The following is a 6401-nucleotide window of genomic DNA, read 5'->3' on the forward strand; positions in this document are numbered from 1 at the left end:
TGAATACTACTCACTGGAGATTCTACCTCCCTCCAGGCCCTCTGGATCTAGGTTCCCTCTTGAAAGCTTGTAAGCCAGTCACTTCTTGCCTTTGTACACATTCTCTCTTATAAGAAGAAAAACATTCAAAACAATAAGAGTAAGGAATATTGTGAATGCTTAATAACATAATCCTTTGCAATCATTTCATTTCCTCTTAACATAGAAACTGAATATTCTTAAGTCTTATATATTTCACTTTCCCTTTAAATAATAATCCCAGGAAGGTGATCTTGCTAGAAATCTGCTGAAAATAGCTTCAGTCCTTAATGCCACTGTCTCCTTTCTATATGACTAAGAGAGCAAGCACTGAAAAATCAAGGCAAGCAATGATTACTCTTTGTGTATTCAATCATGCTTTTATTTAAAAAATGTTTTGCTGTATTCCAGATCCATTAGCCTACATTTGGTTTTAGTATTTCTTCTAGTTCCTGCCCTAAATAAAAGGAAGTGGAAAGTTTTAAAAGATCCAGAATAACAATTAGTTCAGACCAAAAAAAAAAAAAATCTTTTCCTTAAAATACCTATGCGAAGACAATGGTTTGAATTTTGAATTCTATTTTTATGTTCTGTCAGCTTGTTACTTTTACTCTAACAAAATTTTCAATTACTTTAATATGAAAGAAGACTTTTTTTAGCGCTCCATTTTTGGCTATTTGAAAAACAAGCACATTTCCTTTCTTCTTACATGGTTTTCTCTTTGCACAGTATTTTAGTTCTTTCAAATGTATTTGATATACTATAGTATATCCATGTTAGTCACTTGTAAAGTATTCAGTGAACAGTTAGTTCACTTATATTTATAAATTTAGACAACAATAATGAAGATGACTGTAGTAGTAATAGGATTTGTTTTCTCATTTGCTACACTGATTAGAGCTACCATCAAAGGTAATAAACATATTTGATTGAATACAAAAGTATGAAAAACTACGTAGAATTATCTAATGTAGTACACAACAAAATAAATTATTAAACAATAAGGAAATTGAACAGGTTTTTGTCATGAAAGTTATACCTGGCATCAAAATCTATACCTGGAAATGACAATACTGGTCTACAAAATACCTGAGCCCAATGTGATACTGGAATTTAAAAACATTTTTATAAATGTTAGGATTAAAAAATAATAATAAAATGCAACTAAAAACTGAATTTAAACTGTCTTAAAAATGGAATTAATTAGTTCAGATAACTAAAAACTACATAGGTTTTCTACTTACAGAATAGTTTTCCCAGAGATGTCATCAGATAGGGAAATGTGGCACAGGGTAAGTTAAACAAAGTGGCATAGTGGCTTAGCACTTGATTGTTAACTGAAAGATCTGTGGTTCTAACCAAACAACTACTGTGTGGAAGAAAATTGTGACAGTCTACTTCCATAAAGATGATTGACAGCCTTGGAAACCCTTTGGGGAAGTTCTACTCTATCCTGTAAGGTAGCGTTGAATTGGAATGAACTTAATAGCAATGGGTCCCAAGCTAAACTTTCCCCAATATTGGGAACTTTCTAAGTTTAGACTTCTCAAGTTTTCCAAATAAGGCACAGAATATTTCCCCAACCTCAATGACACTGTTCTAATAATTATGTGTATATATATAGCCATACATTTTCTTAAGCAACCTTCCAATGAGAAGGTTCCAGGGATGCATGGTTTCTCTTCTTTTAGCATATGGTGCTGATTGTGAGCAGCATTTAGAATGAAGATTCCATAAGTAAAACAGCAGAATTTGTTCTTTTTGATTATGTATTATCCATTTTCCTCTCTGCTTTGTAGCTAGTCAATGTAGCTTTCCCTGTTTCTACCTCAGAGCATCTCCACCACCTCTGGCTTTAAGGCAGGAAAAGCCTGGCTGGTGATAATCTCCTTTCCTCCCACTGTTAAATTATAATTTTAAAAAGACTTAAAGGCATGCCTCATATAAATTGGTATAGAAAACACATGTTAAAGATTTACTTGATTAATTTATAAGGGAGTAGGCAAGACTATAAAGCTGTTGTACAAAATTACTTTTTTTCATCAAGTTTATTCCAACTCATGGCAAGTCAATGTGTAACAGAATAGAACGGTTTCATGGACTGTCAAGGCTATGATGTATCAAAGCAGATCACCAGGCTTGTCTTTCCAAGCTCCTTTGGGGGAGTTCAAACCACTAATCTTTCAGCAAGTAGTCTAGGGCTTAATCATTTGCGCCACTGAGAGGCTAAGAATTTATAGTAAATAAAAGACACAATGTAGAGAAAAATCAAAGGTACGTAAAATAAGAAAAACAAACAATAATTAAAAAATCCTAGATTCTTTACACATGTATACACAGGCATATATCGCTTGAAGTCCACCATGTTGGATTCAGACTTTGTACACAACCAGGTTCAGGGCAGAAGTGTATGGTGGATGTGGAAAAGTGGCTGTGGGGACCAGGCATGGAGCAGATTGCCATGCCTAGTACCTGGAACACAGTTGATGATGGTGGTCTTGCCTGACACCACCCTGCTGGTGCAACTGCTTTCTGATCATGTGCAGCCATCACTGCCACCCAGAGGAAGGGGCCTTGGAGCTCCCTGGGTCCATCTGCTGCTGCCAGTGTCTGTGGTAGGATCAGAGAAGCCCTGACAAGTGCTGCCATGAATAGGGAGTTAAAGGTTGTATGGCTGTTGGGCAGGTGAAGAAGGAGGTGCTGTGGAATTGAGATACACCTAGAGCTCACTGCACAGGCACTATAGGGTTTGGAGTTTTTCAAACCAATAGGGGAAATAAAGAATGAAAGAAGAGCTATTTCCCTGTTTCCCTTTAAAAATCAACAAAGCAAAAACCTTATGGAATCATATATGTACAGGTAGTCAAATGTTGCCTGAATGGACATTTAAACAACACATACTTGTATATATCAGATTAAATAATATACACACACATAAATAAATATATATATGGTAACATAGTGGTTATGAGTCAGGTTGCTAACCTCAAGGTCAGCAGTTTGAAACTAACAACTGCTCCATGGGAGAAAGATGAGGCTTCCTTCTTCCATAAAGATTTACAGTCTCAGAAACCCTATACAGGATCGCAATGAGACAGAAGCAACTCCATGGCGCATTACCACCACCATATATATATATGCTGTTGCTAAGGGCCATAGAGTCAGTTCTGACTCATTGTGGCCCTGCATAGGATTTCCAAAGAGTACCTGGTGAACTTGAACCTTGTGGTTCTCAACCGACTTTGCAGTCCAGTGCATTAACCTACAGTGCCACATCAGAACAATTCCATGTATGTATGTATGTATGTATATATATATATATACACACACACACACACACACTGTTCTGGCCACACACATATGTGTGTGTGTGTGCGTGTGTGTGTAGTCCTGGTGTGGCATTATAGGTTAAGTGCAGGACCGCATGATTGATTTGAACGACAACAAGGTTCAAATTTACCAGTCAAAAACCCTGTTACAGGGTCACTATGAGTTGGAACAAGTTCAACAGCAGTTAACAACAACAGCATAGATGTGTCTATATGCAGAGATAGACAAAGACAGAGAGATGGAGCACAGGTATAGTTCATGAGGTCAGCAGAAATCATTGGAAGGGATTATTCAAAATTTAAAGTAGATGTTTTAGCAGAACAGTTATGTATCTTACCTAGCTATGGGTCAGAACCGAGTTGACGGCACTTAACAACAACAAATACTGGTAATGTTTTCTCTCTCAGATCCACTTCTCCATCATAAAGTGTGTTGGAAGAAACCAAGGAAAAATGATACCAGGAGAAGCTATGTTTATAAATTTTTTTGTGAAATGACTTTTCTTTAAGATAAGCATGGATACCCATAATATGAGATAGTCTAATAAAATATCCTCAAGTATTTTTTCTAAGAATCTTAATCTATATATTCAAATATATACACTAGCCCTTAGGAAGTACAACTAAGCAGTGATTTATTCATATGTTAACCAAATTATTTACTTTTTAGGTTCAAATTAACTATTTTAAACTGTATAAATCCTAAGTATAAGTTTTGAACAAGTTTCTATACTCATCTAACCAATACCCCAATTTAGATACAGAACATTTCTATTAACCTAGAAATTTCTCTCATTTCACTTTCCAATCAAACCCTTCCTCCTGAGGCAACCATCAGCTATGTCGTCTATAAAACCATTTTTGTTTGATTTGAATTTTGCTTCCAGCATTATCACTATTCATTTATTTGATGCAATTTTATCTTTGTTAGTCAGCTCCCTCTTTCAATTATTCATTTTGTAAAAATGTCATATTGGTTTATCACTGAAAGACAAAGAAGCAATACAATAACATTCTTTGCTGTCTGTGCATGAACGGAATAACAGATGCATAGCAACTAATCAATGACAGATATTGAAAACAGTGATGTGACATAGTGATTTGTGGACTGAAGAGCTAGCAGCAAAGTCTGTACTTGGTGCAATTACTTACGGTTAATAGACCATGTTGTTGGGGAACTGGTGTTATTAACTAAACCATGGTAACTGAAATTCATGCATATTTGAAGATGTAAAGGGCTGCATCTCTATATATGTTTGATACATTCCTGGACATCCTGTTTAGTTCTTTTATTTTTCTGTTTTTATTGATATTGATATATTGCCTTCAGACTGAAATCTTGGTACAGTAAGCTCTCTTCATTCTTCTTTCACAGGACCTGCACTAGCCAGGCATGAGCAACTCTACTGTTTATCATCTAAATTCTCAATTCTGACTGTTTCATATCACTATACAAAATTAAGAATACATTTATCAACTTCCACTAAGAAAGTTGCTTGATAAATAAGAACTTTAAAAATATTGACTTTGCTAATCCATATGTAAGAATTAGAAAATTCTTGCATTTCTCTTAACAATATGGTGTCATTTTTTTCAATGTAGTCTTAAACATCTTTTGGTAAAGTTATTATTATTATTATTATTTTTAGTTTTTATTGTGAATTGAATGATAGCTTACATGGGGGAATATCAGTTTTACACTCATTTTCATTGCAATGATTACAATCTCCTCTGTGCATATCATTCTACAGTATTTGCTTCTATTCCCTCTGGTTTTGGGGGGTAGTTGGGGGTGGGGATGTACATGAAAACACATTGTTTTCAGAATGTTTGGTAAGAGTTACAGAACGTTTGGTAAGGTTACAAAATGTTTGGTAAGGGTTACATATAGAAGAACTATATGTAGGTAATAATGTTTGGTAAGTGCTACAGAATGTTTGGTAAGGGTTACATATAGAATAACTGTATGTAGGTAATAATGTTTGGTAAGAGAGAATGTTTGGTAAGGGTTACATAATGTTTGGTAAGGGTTACATATAGTAGAATATATGTAGATAACAATGTTTGGTAAGAGTTACAGAATGATTGGGAAGAGTTACAAAATGTTTGGTAAGGGTTACATATTGAATAACTATAGATAGGTAATAATGCTTGGTAAGAGTTACACAATGTTTGGGAAGAATTACAGAATGTTTGGTAAGGGTTTCAGAATGTTTGGTAAGGGTTACATATAGAATAAGTATAGATAGATAATAATGCTTGGTAAGAGTTACAGAATGCTTGTGAAGAATTACAGAATGTTTGGTAAGAGTGACAGAATGTTTGGTAAGGGTTTCAGAATATTTGGTGAGGTTTACATATAGAAGAACTATATGCAGGTAATAATGTTTGGCAAGATTTACAGAATGTTTGGTAAGAGTTATAGAAAGATTGGAAAGAGTTACAGAATGTTTGTTAAGAGTTACAGAATGTTCGTTAAGGGTTACAAAATGTAGGTAATAATGTTTGCTAAGAGTTACAGAATGGATGGTAAGAGTTACAGAATGTTTTGTAAGATTTACAGAACATGTGAAAAGGGTTACAGAATGTTTGGTAAGGGTTACAGAATGCTTGAGAAGAGTTACAGAATGTTTGGTAAGAGTTACAGAATGTTTAGTAAGAGTTACAGTATGTTTCGTAACAGTTTCAGAATGTTTGGTAACGGTTACATAATGTTTGGTAAGTGTTACATAATGTTTGTTAAGGGTTATATATAGAAGAAATATATGTAGGTACAATGTTTGGTAAGAGTTACAGAATGATTGGGAAGAGTTACAAAATGTTTGGTAAGGGTAACATATAGAATAAATATAGATAGGTAATAATGCTTGGTAAGAGTTGCAGAATGTTTGGGAAGAGTTACAGAATGTTTGGTAAGAGTTACATAATGTTTGGTAAGGGTTACAGAATGTTTGGTACGTGTTACAGAATGCTTGGGAAGAGTTACAGAATGTTTAGTAAGAGTTACAGTACGTTTCATAAGAGTTGCAGAATGTTTGGTAAGAGTTACAGAAT

Source organism: Chrysochloris asiatica, unplaced genomic scaffold, assembly GCF_000296735.1.
Source record: "Chrysochloris asiatica unplaced genomic scaffold, ChrAsi1.0 scaffold00235, whole genome shotgun sequence".
NCBI lineage: Eukaryota > Metazoa > Chordata > Mammalia > Afrosoricida > Chrysochloridae > Chrysochloris > Chrysochloris asiatica.